Genomic DNA, 18,566 nt, shown 5'->3' with positions numbered 1-18,566 from the left:
CACCCAAGACCTACTGAATCAGATCTCTGGAATGGTGCCCAGCAATCTGTTTTATCAAGGCATCCAGGTGATTCTAATGCACCCTAAAGTTTGAGATTTCCAGAAATTAAAAGTGTGAGGTCAGTGAGATAAGGATCAAATTGACTTGTTATAGCTGGATGATATGGAAATTTGACTAGTTTTACTGTGTCTTTAAGGATTCATTAGTAGAATACATTTTAAAGACTGTATGTGCCTATGGATGATTACAATTGCTTGTTGTTATAGAACAATAGGATAATTTTTGTGAGCAAATTTACATGTAACTTGTGTGTATCTTTTTCATCTTGCTTAATTTCTTTTTTATTTCTCTCAATAACTGAATTCAGTTCACATTTAACTATAAGTATCTAACTAACAACTGATCCTTTGAACACCTCTTTTGTTTCTACTTAAGTTATATAGATATTTATACTTTTTTAATATAAAGATTTATTGAATAGTTTATTTCTTAGATGAGCCCTCACAAGACTGGGCAGTAAGTTTTCTATGATTTTTTCCATCTCTAGTATCAGTTTTTCCTAGACATAGTAATACATGATAAATGAAAAATATATAGTGTCTAGCACATAGAAAGTGTATCACTGAAAAAAATTCCTGCCTTGTGAACTTACCTTTTAGCAAGTATCATATAACGTAAATCCAATTTAAAAGCAGAAACCATAATACTTGAACTGATGGCCTTTATTCTATTTTGATAGTTCCCCTTGGAATGAAAAGGTTTCCATGTGCCAGCCTGGGATTATTGTTAGAGGTGACAACATTGTCAGTGTCAGTTGGAGAACTGTCTTGAGTCTTTCAGCTCAGAGTTCCTATCTTTAGTCACTTGCCCCATGTATCCATGAACTGTCTCCGGGTTCTTTGGTCAGTGCTCTTAACTACGAGTTCAGTAATGGTATACTCAAAAGGAGTCAAGTGGCTTACGATAGCATTGGCACCCAAGAGCAGCCATTTTTGGTCAGAGTTTCTCTGGGAGGCAAGTGGCATGACCAGGGAGGAAGATACTCAATAAATATGTAGATGTACTCCACACTGGGGATGAAAAAAGGAGCTACAGCTCTTGGTAACTTCATCTTCTCAAGGATAGGCCCTTTATCCATTCCAGAATTGTGATTTTCATGGCCTGCTTTCATATTATGATAGTGATCATGTGATTTTGTCTTCATAGAACATTTGCTTGCCATCGTGGAGTATCCTGTGATTGTTTCTTTGCTTATGGTAGGTCCAGTAAGGATCTTATAGGCTTTATGGGTCCAGGAGACTCCAACTCATCTATTTTCAGCAACTCTTGACTCTTCTTCCAGAGGTAGTCTAACACTGATTGCAGAATATGAAGGACTTCTTCCATTTTTACTGGATTTGAGATCATTGTTTCAGTCAATTCTAGATACTTTGGTTACACTCTCCCTCCTCCACAGTTCTATCCTTATGAATATTTATTGTGTACACTGTTTTGTTCAGTATCTTTATGTTACATAACTGTTGCACAGAAGTTGAACAGAGACCTGTGTGGATGAGAGCTGTACAGGGAGATTGTGGAACTGGGTGATGGGCATTCTTGACAAAGGCAGCGCCTGAGCAGGCCTTTGTGGAGGATGGTGGCTGAAGGAATTTCCTTAAGAGAAGTGTCTCAAAGTAAAGGGAATTGTTTTCCAGCAGTGTAGCCCACACAGAAGGGAAAATTGGGTTAGCTTGTCCAGGTTAAGCCCGTAGACAACTTCAAACTCCTGAGACATGTAGGAGGCTAGTGCTAGACACTGCCTCAACCAGCTGGGCAGGAGAAGCTCTTCCAATAGGCTTCCAGTGAAGTAACCCAACAGAGTGGAATGTAAAAACCATAGGAGTTAAGGACTCAATTCATTTTCTAGCTGGGTGTGCACATGTGGGGGAAAGAGGCTCTCTCTCTCAATGACTCAATGAAAATGGTGAGCCCACATTTTTGCATTTCACATGAGTTCTCCTAAATGCTCTTTGGGATGTTGAATTTGGATAAGCATCGTCTGAGTAATGATGTCCTTAAACCCATAGGTGCCTGGACTGGGCTCCTTCCCATGGTAGCTGCACTCCAGGGTAGGAGGTGACTTCTAGGTATGCCCATTTCCCACTCCTGCTCCAGGCTCCTTGTGTATCATTAGATAAGGGGGTGGCTATGGATGGGTGGTGAGGATAGTACAGAGTCAATAATTCAGGGGCTCCTAATGTCTTCCCCTGGGGAGGGACAGGTGAGGAATGCCTCCCTCAGCTCCCTCAGCCCCTTGGGATAAGTAGGTGTTGGCTGTTGGGCCCTTTGCTGGAAGCTTCTTTTTGACCATATCTATTTTTTTACTCCATCTCTCTTCCAAGATTTTCACCTGCCTGCAAGAACAATTAAGAGATTTTATAATATTTTGTGATTATAAGGGGATGGAATCTTTTACAACATGGTTGATTTTCAGAGATTCAACTTTTAGGTATCTTCCTAGGTTCATATGTACAAACCTGATGGCTCCCTATATAATAATTAATATGATATTCAAACATCATACAAGACAGCTTTGAGAAAAACCAAAACTCATTTTATTTTATATTAATACAATTAGTAAGAGGACTATTTTCTAATTACTTACCTAATAGAAAAAAAAATCTATAAATGGGGAGTGATGCATGGGGAAATAATTTTATTTTGTGCCCTGACACTGTAGATAATATTGAATTATAAAGTGGTTTCTGTGAATTGTGTGCAATTGTGATATGGATTCTAAGTATTGAAGAATTGCAGGATATTTTTAGAGCTAGATGTAAACTTACAGATCACCTAAGTCAATCATATCATTTTTCATATGAAGAATTTTAGCTGTGATTTATATATTTTACTGGTAAGAAAATTACTCAAAATGAACATAAAGCTCATCAGTTCAATTGTATACCTACTCTTAAAATATTCACCTTATTAGAGTAAATTGAACTTAGTATTGATCAGATATTGTGTTAGCTACTTTAAAATTTTTCCTTTAGTTTCTCCTGAACAAGCCAAGTTTTACTATCTCCACTTTACAGACCAGTCTTTGAGTCAATTTGTTTAGATATGTTTGGAAACAACATACTCTTTTTTAAAATGATGTACCGAATTGTAATTATAAGAAGTCCCTACATAAAAGGCTCATAATTCAAAACTATTTGAATTCAGAATGCAATTACTTAAAGGAATTAGAGTATTTCTTCAGAGGAAAACTGTTACAAGAGGCAGTTAAATTCTCAGATTAGCCTTCAAAATTCCAAATTCTCCCATCTGTGACCTAGCTGCAGTCATGCTTGTTTATAATGAGAAAGCAACCTGCTACCATTCTGGTACTTAGTGAGAGATTTTGTGTTTTACATTTTGGTACTTGAGTTAATTGAGTAAATTAGGAGATGATGAAGCAGTAGAGGGAACTGTCTGGTGAAATGTCTGTTGTGACTGTTTCTTCATGTCTCCCATCTTATGGCTTTTCTTTTGATACCGATTCTTGAATACTGGTATTCTCTTATGCTTATTTACCATGATTATGCTGGTGTGCTTATGTATTTATTTTTCTTAAAAATTGAACAGAGAATAGAGAAGGTAGGAAGAGAAAGATATTAGTTAATAGGGCAAGAACTGGAAAAGAGTAAGGAAGGGAAATATAAAAATGTTGCTGCCTGAAAAACTTGAGATGTGGTTTTTAACAGGTTTGAAAACTAGCCACCAGGTGGCGCCATCATCTAAGGACAGCTTAGTTGCTTTTCATTAAAAGCTTGCTCTGGGTGCAAGAGTTACTACTAAGTGGAAAGAATAAGATAGGGACCCTACAGCTAGCTTTCTGTTCATATGTAAGATGTGAAAATCTTACAACAAGAAGATTAGTGAATATTTATTAAATTAATAAGTGATTGCTTGTCAGCAAGTACCATTATTCCACCAACTTCAAGTAGTCTTTATTTTCCTTCCCTTTGAAAGGGGCTTCATTGTTTTAATTATCAATATGTGAGTAAGATTAAAAATATATAGTTTGAATCTCTGTCATTCTTTTCATTGGATTGTTATTTTTATGTGACTTTATTCCCAGCTTTTAAAAAGTGAAAAAAATGTGAAAAAGCTTCATATCCAGAGAATTCTTTTGTGAAAGTTTGGGACACCACTCAAAAAGGCATAGGTAGAAAGAGCAGAAAGGAAAACTAGGTAAAGATTAGTGATCCCAGGAAGAAGAAGATACACTTTTTGAAACTCAGTCCGTTGGAAAATCAGTAGAGCTCTTTAGGGATGCGATGATGTAGTTAAAACATGCCTGTTGGTTGTGCCACTTGTGCTTAAAGCTACTGAGACTTGGGAAAGGCATGAGAAGATGTTTGCAAACTATTAAGAGGCAAACAGGGATTTTTCTAATATGAAAAAGGAGACTGGATAGATCCTGACTCTGGTTTGGAAAGAAAAGATAAGTACCTGTTTGTTAGTCTGTAACTTTTTTTGCTTGGCAGAATATTTAGAATCTGTATAAGTTTATTTTCACTGTAATTGATGTGAGACATGAAAATATAATGTAGATATGAAACAATTTACTTTTGTTTATAATTTTGTGATGCAGAGTTTAAATTAGGGGAATGTTAAGTTTTTAGCATTAATCTAACACTGAATCCTATTTTTGAAGTCAATAGATAAACAGCAATTAAAATTAGAAAATGATAACAAAGAAAACAAAAGCCTTTGTTAGCATAAAGGATTAAGTTTGTAGCTACTTTCCCAAAAAAAGGATGAGCAGAGTAGACCATTGTGAAAGAATGCCTTCTAGGGCAAAATAATACAACAGCAGAAAGAATATAATTTTGTGCCTCTAACCCCAGACTTCCTCCACATTAGTGACAATTCTTTAAAAAAAACCACCAAGTATTCTCATGGCCTTTGAATGAATGTATTTTTTTGCATATTATGGGGAAAGAAAATGCCACTGTAGAGATGAGAAAGCTGTATGTCTAAACCTGACCTTTCTCCCGTGTCTGTCTCTGTCTGCTGGATGTCTCCAGTTAAATGTTGCTCATGTGTCTCAAACTTACTATGTCTGAGACATTTCTCAACACTAAGGAGTTTTCCAGTGAACATTCTGGTTATATTGATTTATTTTTAGTTCCCTGTTTGGAATGTGATTTCTCTCCTCTTTTTGACTCTGTCCACTTTCTCACTCCCCTCCACATCCTCACCCTCCCCACCCCCAGCCCACCCTGGGGCTTCCATTTTCTAGGTTTACATGCTCCTGTAGTGTCCTATGTTTCTGCCTTTACAGCTCTTATAACACCATTCACTTGTCAGTTATCACCCACTGGAATTTAAACCCTGTGGTGGGGGGCCACATTTACTTTACCCACTACTATATCATTAGCAATTACCTGTGCCTGGCATATATTAAATCAGTAATATTTGTTGAATGAAAGAGAACTCAAGTTTCATATTTTTGGCAAAGAATCAGCATAAACAACACAGCAGAGCCAAAAGGCAGATTGGATTAACCTTGCTGCACCACCGACCCCTTATTGCTGGTGGAGAAGTTGGAGGGGGTGGATACAGATGAGTGAGAGATGGGTGGTGATGGTGGTGTGGAGACAAATGCAGTAGAAAAATCAGCTTCTTCCTGATAGGTAATGTAGCTCCCCCCAAAAGCCCCCCCCCTTCTGTCTCCATTCTCTCTAGTTTTAATTATCACCAGCTGGAGCCACTTAATCCTAACAGTTTACATGTTACTACAGCATCTGTGAGAATCCAGAACGTGAGCTTCAGATAGCACCAAATAATTCTTTTCCCTTATTTCTCTAGCTATACCTTTACCTTTTAGAACTGATTACCCTGAAGAATGGAAGAATGACGCAGATCAGATTATTTATTAGGGATATAAGAATCTATCTCTGTGTGTCTTATCCCAGGAACTGGCCACTTCTGGACTCATCTTGAATTGCACTTGCTATAGCATCATTACTTAATTTGTGGATTTAAATTCCAAGAATTTAAGGACAAAAATATATGTATATATGCACCAGGATGTCTGTCTCTATCCTCCTGGAGGAAACCCAAAGGAGGATTTACGAGGACCTAATTCATGCTGAAAAACATCTTTGTGAATTAGAGAAATAGTGTGCGGCTTGCAGATTTGGACATTGGATATTTAAGATTTTAGAAGACATTAGGAATTAGTTGATTTGCTCATTGTCTTTGAACATATTGACCTACTTTTGTGTCTACCCAGCCCTTTCTCTTGGAAAAGGAATGCCCTGGAGTGCCTCCCCATGTCCTTTGCATGGGTAACTTCCGTGTGGCCTTTAAGACTTACCTCAGCCATCACCCAACTGTCCATTCCTGCTCTCTCTAGACATTTCTTTAGCATTGTGTCTACCACCACTCCCCATGCTTTGTTGCATGGTATCAAATGTCTCCTTAAACCAATTATCTTCCAAGACTCTTGACATTTTCAGAAAGCAGCCCAAGAATTTGACTCTACTGGAAGAGTTGGGCAGTGTTGACCCTCGCACAGAATGTGTCATTTATGCCCAGAATGACTAGAGCTTGGTCTGCTTCCTTCTGGTCTGTCTACTCTAAGTACCTCTTCATGTTACTCCTCTTTTATTGAGTGTATTTAGTATTAAGGTGTCATATATCGAGCATAGCCTGTCATGGGGAGTGAGCTTATAATAATTCCTTCCAAGAGAAGAACATGCAAGCTGTTATGGATTGAATGTGTCCTCTCCACCTCAAATTTCATGGGTTGAAGCCCTAACCCCCAATGCAGTGGTATTGGGAGGTGGCTCTTTGGGATGTAGTTAGGTTTAGACATCAGGGTAGGACCTCCATGATAGAATTAGTGTTCTTAGAAGAAAATGAAGATTTTGGAACTTGCTTTCTTTCCACCATGTGAGAGGAGAATACAGCAAAAGGTGACTATCAGCCAGGAAGAGAGCCATTACTAGATACCGAGTCTGCTATCAACTTGATCTGGGACTTCCCAGTCTCCAGAAATGTGAGAAGTAAGTTTTCTTTATCCCATCTAGTCTATGGTGTTTTATTATAGCAGTTTGGGCTGACCAAGGCGGAAGCCGAAGCTCACTTTCATTGTGTCAGGGGTGTGCTGTTTCTGGGGCCAGAGTGGCCTAGGTTAGAATGCCAGTGCCTCTGTGTACTAGCTGTGAGACCTCGGGCAAGTTTCCTAACTTTTATGTGTTTCAGTTTCTTCATCTGTAAAATGGGAGTGATAATAGTATCTACTTACAGGGTTGTTATGAGGAATAAATAAATTAATGCATGTGACACACTCAAAATGGTACTTAGCACATAGAGTTCAACCCAGGTTAGCTGGCATTATACATATCCTACAGCTGAACATGGAACACCCGTTCTGATGAATGTGACCGCTGCCTCACCCCACACTAGTGGTACCCACACCATGTCTGGCACAGACCTGCCGGACCTTCCCACTGGGAGGTGGCTGAGCATCCCTGCACGGCTGGCATTCCTGCGTCCTGGGACACAGAATATAGCCTCAACGTAAACCTTACAAGCCTGTTACACCGCAGAGGAGGCTCTGGAGACAGTCTGAACCTTCCCCAGCCCACACTTCTCTGTGTGCTTCTTGCTTTAGCATCCTTCCACAGAGTCACAATCTAGACACTCTTACTTCTCCCAGTATACGAATAAAATGGCTGATAGTACATAGGTCCTAGCTATTGTTCTAAAATACACATATGAGCATGATAAACACCTTGTTTGAAAAACATTGGATAACTCCTTAACTCCCATGGGGTAAAATGCAAACGTACTAGAATGACTTTCATAGTTCTTTACTTATAGTCCTGACATCTCGTGTCTTTCCTTCCTATTGCTGTTTGTTCTCAAACTTGCGAACTTCGTGCCTTCTTTTATATCTCTATGCCTTGTGCACCCTCTCCTCTCTACCAAGAAAGGTCTTTTTGGCTTGGTGAACTCCTACCATCCTTGAAGACTCAGCTTAAATATCCCCTTTCTTTACTTTTAGAGACAAAGCTAGCTATTTGCTTTTCTAATACAGTCTTTTTTTTTTTTTTTAAATAAAGTTGTTATTTTTATTTATTTATTTAAATGGAGGCACTGGAGACTGAACCCAGGACCTCATGCATGTTAAGCACGTGCTCTACCACTGAGCTATACCCTCCCCCATCTAATATAGTCTTTACACCAACTTACACCTGGTTAGAGAGAGCTTCAGTAAGAGAGACCTCCATTTAAAAATTGTCTGAAGCTTTTCTGTATGGGAGGAGACAGCATGCATGTTGGAAACATTATTTTTATTCTGTGAAGAATCACTCAAGAGGCCCTTCTTAATTATATTTTGGGGGCTGTCTTGTTTGCTAACCCCTGTGATGAATGGTTCTGATTTTTTTTGATGAGAAATATATATACTTTTCTTCCTTTCCTATACATGACAGTGTTACTGTATTATTAAATGAGTTATATTTTGTTCAGCTGGTAAATAAACTTTAGGAGTGAGTGAAATGATTTCCTTCTGTGATAAACTGGTAAAATACCACTGAAAAGTACTGTTGTAGGAAGGCTTTTCCCAAGTACAAAGCCATGATGTTTATTAGCTTGTCATCCTGTTGTAGAGTTCCCCCCTTTAATTGTGGTTGTGCAGTTTGCATTTAACTATTGTGTTTAATTTACTCTATTTACTGTGGAGATGCCCTTGGCCACACGCTTTTAAATTCCTCAGGCTTTATGTGTTATGGCTTTTCATCAACCGATTGAGGTTTACAGTGTTTGTTACACAACTTACAACAAGGTTGAACATGTGTTGATTTTTTTGCCATTTAAATTATAGTTATCTAGAATCATAAAAATGTACATTGATAAAGTAGTACACAGGTTTCTTAACAAAAAAATCTGGAACCTCATATAGGAGTTATAAGACATTATATCATAGTGGTGGCACTGAATTGAATAAATAGGGGAAGAAGAGTACTTCAGTGACTTATGAGTTTCTATCTCTAGCCTGTTTCTTCTTTGGGCTCCAGTTTCATGTATTCAGTTGTCTCAACATCTTCACTTGGTTGATTCAAAGGTGTTTCAAAGTCGATGTGATTCTCACTGATTTTACAATTCCCAACCAAAACGTGGTCCTCTTTAGTTTTCTCTATTTCAGTGAATGACCCCACTGTCCATCTAGGTACATGAACTGGAAACCCAAGAATCAGTCTTAACCTGTCCTTTTATCTGCCATACCCAACATAGCACCGAATTCAGCTGATTTCTGTATTTACCAATTTCTATATTTCACTATTTATATTGATTTAACCTTTTAAATATTCCTTATATATACTCATTCCATCCTCACTGGCCCATGCTGCAAACAGCCCACCCTGGACTACTGCAGTCACTTTTGAACTGGTCTTTTTGCAACTACTCTGATCTTCCTCTAGAAAAATTGGAACCTGAACAGGTAAACAGGTGTGTGAGGAGTTGAAGACTATTAGAATGTTCCAGTCATGAAGTAACGAGCTTGAACTGCCTCTGTGGCAATGACAGGAGAAATCTTAACTGTATGAAATATCATGAGGAAAGAGTTGATGAGAGAGGCACGAAGTTCACAAGTTTGCGAACAAAGGGCAATAGGGAGGAAAGACACTAGATGTCAGGACTATAAGTAAAGAACTATGAAAGTCACAGTGAACCCAATTTTCTGGATACAGAGATACTTTCTGGATGTCTGCAAGTGAATTAATGTGGTATAGATAGTGCCATCACCCCTCTTCTGCACACACACATTCAGAGAAGCTGCCAATATGTGAGTGTTCAGGTGGGACTGATAAAACTAATGTGGAAACAGGCACTTCTACCCTGTTTATATTAAGACTGCCCTTTGATTTGCAGCTATGACATCTATTTGTAGAATTCAACTAATTTTTTGTTTTAGATTCATGTTCTTCCCATTGTTTTAGCTGAGAAATAAACATTCTGCTCAGAGTCATCAACGAGAAAGGCTGCAAATCCCAATTTCAGTGCTTTTGAACTGACATTAGTCAGGTTTCATCCTCACGGATTAAGTGCGGAAGGATATCTGTTACACAAAATGCAAAGCACACCTTGATTGCTCTGAGGTACAAAGGCCATGATCCAATTCTTGTGATGGATATGAGGGTTATGCTTAGAAGTTAATTAAACAGATTTTTTAAACTCAGAAAAACAAAAACATCATATTAATCATTTGTATATTTTAACTTTGCATATTTTCTTCTAGTCTTTGGTCATTTACATCTATGTCTCACAGGTATGCTTCCTATTTTGTTTGCTATTTTTCATTTAATATACAAAATATTTTCACATATTTTTGAGTATTCTTCCTAAATAACCTTTTCCATGAATCCATGAGATCTCCTAGATTTAGGTACCATGATTTATTTTATTTTTCTTCTACTTGAGTATTTTAGATTTATTTTCAAATTTTCACTCTTACATAAGTTGCAATGCATATGACTTTCCCCCACCCCGTTATATACCCAGTATACATTCCTCAAAGATGGGAATGGTAAGTTAAACAGTAAAAGCCTTTTGAATTCTCAATACATATTTCTAAATTGCTTTCCTAAATGGTTACAGCAATTATATAACGAAAATGTATGAATGCAAGCAAAAATAGTTGTATATTTATCATGTATGATGTCTTGTTTAGGTACTGTTGAAGCATGTGATATCTTTGGGAGAGAAAGAAATGGCATTATAAGGTTAAGATTTGGAATTATGCTGTGATTGGAAAAATACAGAAACATAAACAGAAAACAAGTCTTAGGAGGTTATAAAACTGTAATTTGAGGAATGTGGGAAGCCCAGGGGATACTGAGAGAATATCAGGCATATTAAAGATGGAAAACTGGAGTTCTTGAACATGGAGTTGAGGCTGAATAAGAGACAGCATGAGGAGGAAGTGTTTTAGGATGAATCCTGAAGTAGTTTCCTGGGCTACCATAACGAAGTTCCACAAACTGTGTAGCTTATACAAGAGAAATTTATTGTCTCACCGTTTGAGGGGCTGGAAGTCCGAGATGAAGGTGTTTGCAAAGTAGGTTCCTTCTGAGGGCTGTGAAGGAGAATCTATTCCATTTCCCTCTCGTAGCTTCTGATAGCCTCTCTCTGACATTCCTTGGCTTGTAGGTGACATTCTCCCTGTGTTTTGCTTCACATTTTCTTCTGTTTATTTCTCTGGGTCCAAAGTTTCCTTTTTTTCTTTTTTTAATAAGGATACAGTCATTTTGGATTAGAGCGCATCCTGAAAGCCTCACCTTAACTTGTTCATCTGCAAAAAACCCTATTTCCAAATAAGGTCACATTCATAGGTACTGGGGGACTGTGGATTCCAGCATCCTTCTGAGAGACTCTGTACAACCCGTAACAAGCCCAAAATGCAAACTTAAGAGCAGATAAGGATGGATTAAGTGCAGTACAAATCATGAGCTTTGAAGTCAGGCAGTGCTGGGTTTGAATCCCAATTTGGCCGCTCTATTGCTTCTGTGATCTTGAGTAAATTATTTAGTCTCTGAGCCTCTAGTTGCCTCATCTTAAAATGGAGTGAATTATACTTATTTTCCAGTGTTATTATGAGGAATGGAGCTAATGAAAGCTAAATATCCTAGCACAGCACCTAGCACTTCTTTTTTTTTTTTTTAACATTTTTTATTGGTTTATAATCACTTTACAATGTTGTGTCAAATTCCAGTGTTCAGCACAATTTTTCAGTCATTCATGGACTTATACACACTCATTGTCACATTTTTTTCTCTGTGAGTTATCATAACATTTTGTGTATATTTCCCTGTGCTGTACAGTGTAATCTTGTTTATCTATTCTACAATTTTGAAATCCCAGTCTATCCCTTCCCACCCTCCACCCCCCTGGCAACCACAAGTCTGTATTCTCTGTCTATGAGTCTATTTCTGTCCTATATTTACACTTTGTTTTTGTTTGTTTTTGTTTTTGTTTTTTAGATTCCACATATGAGCGATCTCATATGGTATTTTTCTTTCTCTTTCTGACTTACTTCACTTAGAATGACATTCTCCAGGAGCATCCATGTTGCTGCAAATGGCATTATGTTGTTGGTTTTTATGGCTGAGTAGTATTCCATTGTATAAATATACCACTTCTTCTTTATCCAGTCACCTGTTGATGGACATTTAGGCTGTTTCCATGTTTTGGCTACTGTAAATAGTGCTGCTATGAACATTGGGGTGCAGGTGTCATCCTGAAGTAGGGTTCCTTCTGATACAAGCCCAGGAGTGGGATTCCTGGGTCATATGGTAAGTCTATTCCTAGTCTTTTGAGGAATCTCCACACTGTTTTCCACAGTGGCTGTACCAAACTGCATTTCCACTAGCAGTGTAGGAGGGTTCTCCTTTCTCCACAGCCTCTCCAGCATTTGTCATTTGTGGATTTTTGAATGACGGCCATTCTGACTGGTGTGAGGTGATACCTCATTGTAGTTTTGATTTGCATTTCTCTGATAATTAGTGATATTGAGCATTTTTTCATGTGCCTTTTGATCATTTGTATGTCTTCCTTGGAGAACTGCTTGTTTAGGTCTTTTGCCCATTTTTGGATTGGGTTGTTTATTTTTTTCTTATTGAGTTGTATGAGCTGCTTATATATTCTGGAGATCAAGCCTTTGTCGGTTTCATTTGCAAAAATTTTCTCCCATTCCGTAGGTTGTCTTCTTGTTTTACCTCTGGTACCTAGCACTTCTTAATTGTTTGATAAATGATAGTTTAAAAAATGTCACTCTTCAAGAAAAAAAAATGAGTTCATCTTCAAAGGTGGTGAATTTCTCCTAAAACTAATGAGCCAGGGAGTCTTTCCTGAATGGGGAATCGGAATATCATAATTAATCTCTGTTTAGGAAAGATTTCTCCCAATGAAGCTTTAGGATCCCAAGTACTGGACAAAGGACAACCTACCTGGATAGAATTAGACTGGGTTGGGAACAATCATTGAAAACTTTTTCTTTCTTTCTTTCTTTTTTTTTTTTGTTCTCATTTTCTTTGGCTGCTTCCTTTGTCAGATGCATAGATGCTTCAAAGTTTATGACTGAAAATGACATGGCAGGTCAAGGTGATAAACTAAGGCAGAGCTTTACAATTTGGTGATGTTTTGTTCTTGATACTAGTTTTCCTGTTGTAGATCTGATATTACTCAGCATCCCTAATAGTCCTCAAGAGATGTTTGGTTTTCCTTTTTCCTTAAAGATAGACATATGACAAGCCAGGGATTAGGCACTATATTCTACATTGACTTGAGGTTGAGAAAAAACTCAGCGTAGGAAGTAACAGATCACTGTCTAGTTTGATTGACAGCCTTGTTCTAGTCTAATTGGCCACATTCTAAGTAGGGGTCAAGAAGAACTCAGCATGATCAGAGTCATGAATAATCTTTCTTTTGCTGAATTGAACTGAATAAGACAAAAACTGGGGAGGAGACATTACATGTATGTATTTAATCTTTTGGTTGGAATCTTTAGGCACAAGGAATGGCCAGTATAGTGTGAAGTGAAAATAGGAGAGAATGTTTTATTTGACAGGTGGAGTAGGGATAATTTTAGCATTTTAAAAATGACGACAAAATAACTGGAGTAATAAATAAACCACCTGTGGTATACCCAAATAGGAATAGGTCTTTGTTTAGGGAGAAAGTGGGGCTAGTTATCTGATCTCGGAACCCAGGCTTTGAAATCAGCTAATTGTCATTTGAATTTACTTGGCTCAGATAGGTGTCTTCTAAAAATGATTTTTACTTAGAACTTTTAAAATAAAGATGCCAGAAAGAAATAATTGAGAATGGTTGAAATAATGCTATGAAATAACTGTGTAAGGCTTATTAAAGTTATAGTAAACAACAAGCTACTCCTAAGATTCTAAATGTCTTTTTCTAGTTTGGGAATTAGTGAAATCCTTAGATTGGTGTAGATATGGAAATATGTCTGCCTGATTCAGAGTGCATTTCCTTTGTACTTATGTACAAAGTGTAGTTGTAGCTGTGCATTGTCTAGTAATCCTCCTCTACAGTCCATGCTGCCCCACATTTCATGTATCTTCTGTACGAGTTTAGTCATCGACTTAAATCAGAGTCTAAATACTCCTTGCCTAGAGTTCTCAGCCTTGCTAATTGCTTCAAGTTAGAATGCTAGGAACAAAATTTTGGCATGTGGAATGAAACCCTTGGAACTTGTGCTGTTTTCAGTGTGTTTCGCCCAGAGAGATGGAGAGACATTTCTGGTTTGATGGATGGTGCAATACTCAGAGTGTAGGCGGGACAGGCCGTATTCTGAAACTAGCAGGTACACCGTGGGAGATACCCAGGAAATTTTTTTCTGTATGTTGACTTTTCTAAAAAGCCCTGTGAGTTTTATCAGTATATTGATTGTTACAGAGGCTCAGTGATCCACTGTGGGTTTTAATTGGGTGCTGGAGACTTGAGCTTGGCCTCTTGGGAATTGAACAACCAGGTCATCATCTAAATTGTGGGTCCACTGGAAGTTCTAACAGTTTCAGCAGTAGCAGTAGATCATCGGCTTTCCCATTTTAATGCTCTAATGGTCAACAAACCATAAAAAGCACTTAGGAACCCTGGGCTCTTAAAGCAAGGGTGTATGCAAGGAAGCAACTCCTGTCTTCTTCCTCCTTGCCCTGGATTTCAGTGGAAAATACTCTAAGTCTTGGCCATTTATACTTTATAGTTTACAGGCGGTGTGTGGCTGGCATCAGGAGGTGGAGGGCAGGATCTTTCTGAACCAGATCTCCTATTTGAAAAGCCTGGGGGAGAAGGGGTGTGGCTTAGGGGGTCACAGAATAGTACAGATGAAGAATGCTAGTCCTGGCAGTGGGGCCAGGCTCAGTTTTTTCATTGCACTTTCTTAGGTTACCTCTCTTGGCCCAGATGAAAATCTGTCTCTTGCACAGAGCTTCCCTAAGTTTAGTCCATTAGAATGAGGGGTTTCCTATAACTGGCTCAATTGCTTTATCTTGCCTATAAAAGCAAAGTTTAATGCCACTGAAAACTATAACATTTTTGTGGTATCAATTAAAAATACAGTTTTTTTCTAATTTATTTACTCAAATGTGCATTACAAACTAAAACCTGCTTAAAGTAGAAACACATTCAATGTGACCATTGTTTTTCCTTTACATAAGGACAACCATAATTATGTTGTTTGTTCAAATGATTGATTGATTTATATTGAAGTATAGTTGACTTACCTATTAGTTTCAGATGTACAACATAGTGATTTGATATTTCTATAGATTATGTGCCATGCAAAGCTATTACAATATTATTGACTATATTCCCTGTGCTGTACATTACATCCCTATGACTTATTTATTCTATAACTGATAGTTTGTAACTCTTAATTCCCTTCACCTGTTTTGCCGTCCCTCCACCTCCCCTCTAGCAACCACTAGGGTGTTCTCTGTTATCGGTGAGTCTGTTTCTGTTTTGTTATATTTGTTTAGTTGTTTTATTTTTTATATTTCACATATGAGTGAAAACATACAGGATTTGTCTTTGTCTGACTTATGTCACTCAGCATAATACCCTCCAAGTTTAACCATGTTGCCTAAAATGGCAAGATTCCATTTTTTTAGCAAAGTAAAGCTTCATTTTGTGTGTGTATGTACATGTTTGTGTATCCTTTATCTGCTCATCTGTTGATGGACACTTAGATTGCTTCCATATCTTGGCTACTATAAATGATGCTGCAGTGAACAATGGGTTGCGTATATCTTTTTAGTTAGTGTTTTCATTTTCTTTCCATAAATTCTCAGAAGTGGAATTGCTGGGTCATATGATAGCTCTATTTTAAAATCTTTGAAGAAGCTCTGTACTGTTTTCCATAGTGGCTATACCAATTTACATTCCCATCAACAGTGCATGAAGGTTCCCTTTTACCCACAGCCTTGCCAACACTTCTTATTTGTTGTCTTTTTGATAATAGCCATTCTGATGGGTGTGGGGTGATATCTCATTGTGGTTTTGATTTGCATTTCCTTGATGAGAGTGATGCTGAGCATCTTTTCATGTACCTGTTGGCCATGTGTGTCTTCTTTGGAAAAATGTCTATTCATATTTTCTGCCCATTTTTAATTGAATTATTTGTATTTTGATGTTGAGTTGGATGATTTTTAATGTATTTTGAATATTAACCCTTTATAAGACATATCATTTGCAAATATCTTTTTCCATTCAGTAGTTGCCTTTTGATTTTAGATGGTTTCCTTAGATGTGCAAAAGCTTTTTAGTTTTATGTGGTCCCATTTGTTAATTTTTTATTTTGTTTCCCCTGCCAGATGAGACATATACAAAAAATATTTCTAAGACCACTTTCAAAGAGCATACTGCCTATGTTTTCTTCTATGAGTTTTATGGTTTCAGGTACTACATTTAAGTCTTTATTCCATTTTGAGTTTATTTTTGTATATAGTGTGAGAAAATGGATTAGTTTCATTTTTAACATATAGCTGTCCAGTTTTTCCAGCACCACTTATTGAAGAAACTGTCTTTTCTCCATTCTATATTCTTGCCTCCTTTGTCGTAGATTAGTTGACATCATATGCACATGTGTTTATTTCTGGGCTCTCTATTCTGTCCTTATGATCAAGGTGTCTGTTTTGTGCCAGTACCATAGTGTTCTGATTACTATAATATTGTTAATAGTTTGAAGACAGGGAAGGTGATACCTTTACATTTGTTCTTTCTAAGATTGCTTTGGCTATTTGAGGTCTTTTGTGGTTCCATAAAATTTTTAGGATTATTTCTTTTTGTTTTGTGAAAATGCCATTGGTATTTTGACAGAGGTTACACTGAATTTGTAGATTGCTTTGGATAGTATGGACATTTTAACAACTTTAATTCTTCAACTCATGAGCACAGAGTATCTTTCCTTTTATTTGTGTTGTCTTTGATTTCTTTCATAAATTTCTTACACTTTTGAGACTACAGGTCTTTTACTTCCTTGTTTAAATTTATTCCTAGGTATTTTATTCTCTTTGATGTGATTGTAAATGAGATTGTTCTCTTGATTTATTTTTCCAATGGATTTCCATATACTAATTTTTTATCCTGCAACTTTACTGAATTCATTTATTACTTACAGTATTTTTTTTTGGTGAAGTGTTTAGGGCTTTCTATATATAGTATCATGTCATCTTCAAGTAGTAAGTTTTGCTTCTTTCCTTCCAATTTGGATGTCTTCTCTTTCTTTTTCTTGTCTGACTGCCATGGCTGGGCGTTCCAATACTATCTTGATGAAGTGGTGAAAGTGGGCATCCTTATCTTGTTTCTAATCTTAGAGGAAAACTTTCAGCTTTTCACCATTAAGTGTGATGATTGTTAGCTGGAGGTTTGTCATAAATGTTATTTATTATGTTGAGGTATGTTCTCTATAAACTTTCTTCTTGAGACTTTTTATCATGAATAGATACTGAATTTTGTTGAATGCTTTTTCTGCATCTATTAAAATGCTCATGTGATTTCTTTCCTTCATTTTGTGATGTGATGTACATTGACTGATTTTCTGATATTGAGTCATCCTTTCTTCCTTGGAGTAAATCCCATATGATCATGATGTATGATCCTTTTAATGTATTACTGAATTTGGTTGCTAATATTTTGTTGAGGATATTTGCATTTATGTTCATCAGGAATATTGGCTTGTGCTTTTTCTTTTTTTGTAGTGTCTTTGTCTCGTTTTGGTACTAGAAGTTCTTCTGGGGTGCACTGGGGGCTGCCAGTTTGGTGGGGTGGGGTTGGAGCTGGAGTCGGGTGTGGGCTGGGAGTGTGCCGGGGCAGGTTTCACAGTCCACCTAGAGTACCAGGCACCTATCTCTGCTCTGGGACTCAGAGCAAGTAAGTTTGTGTGCACACACTTTAAGAGCAGAATCTTGGTTTCCTGCAGCCCAATGTCTCTCCCAGGCATAAGTCTCACTAGTTTTCAAAACCATTTGAGGGGGCTTGTCTTCCTAGTGCTGATTCCCAAGGTTGGGGTGCCCCTCACTGTTTAGGGAGGACCTCCAAATTTGTGATATCCTTTTCCTCCTTTGCGTTGCCCCCTAGGGGTGTGGGCCCTGGCTCGATTGCTTCTTTTCCCCTCTTACCCGTCTTAGTGTGGTTTTTTCATCATATCCTTAATTGTAGAAGAGATGTTCTTTAGTCTTCATGTTCTCAGAGAGAGTTGCTCTATATGTAGTTGTAGGTTTGGTGTGTCTGTGGGAGGAGGTGGTCTCAGGGTCTCCCTGCTCTGCCATCTTCATCCTGCCTGTAACCTAACAATATTCTTTGGAAAGTTCTTTCATATAATTGTGTTAATGTTATTTAATACATCATCTCCTCACAGGTTTGAAATATCACCTTTATTATGTTATGTTCGCATGTTTGCCTGATTTTGTTTCTGTGCTCTCTTCCTTCCACTGACCTATTTTTCAGTTCCTGTACCAGGATCACATTGTTTTTAAGATAATTTAAGGCATACTTTGAATGTGTA

General features: G+C 37.6%; 1 long non-coding RNA gene across 3 annotated transcripts in view; it reads left to right on the top strand.

Moving 5' to 3' along the window:
* Window positions 1-18,566, top strand: part of LOC123614783 (uncharacterized) — a 654,335-nt gene that overhangs the window by 97,686 nt on the left and 538,083 nt on the right. The gene's annotated exons all lie outside the window — the stretch shown is intronic.

The sequence above is a fragment of the Camelus bactrianus genome, chromosome 1 (genome assembly GCF_048773025.1).
Source record: "Camelus bactrianus isolate YW-2024 breed Bactrian camel chromosome 1, ASM4877302v1, whole genome shotgun sequence".
Taxonomy (NCBI): domain Eukaryota; kingdom Metazoa; phylum Chordata; class Mammalia; order Artiodactyla; family Camelidae; genus Camelus; species Camelus bactrianus.
Note: the sequence above shows the minus strand (reverse complement) of the source record. Positions and strands in the feature narration are given on the sequence as shown.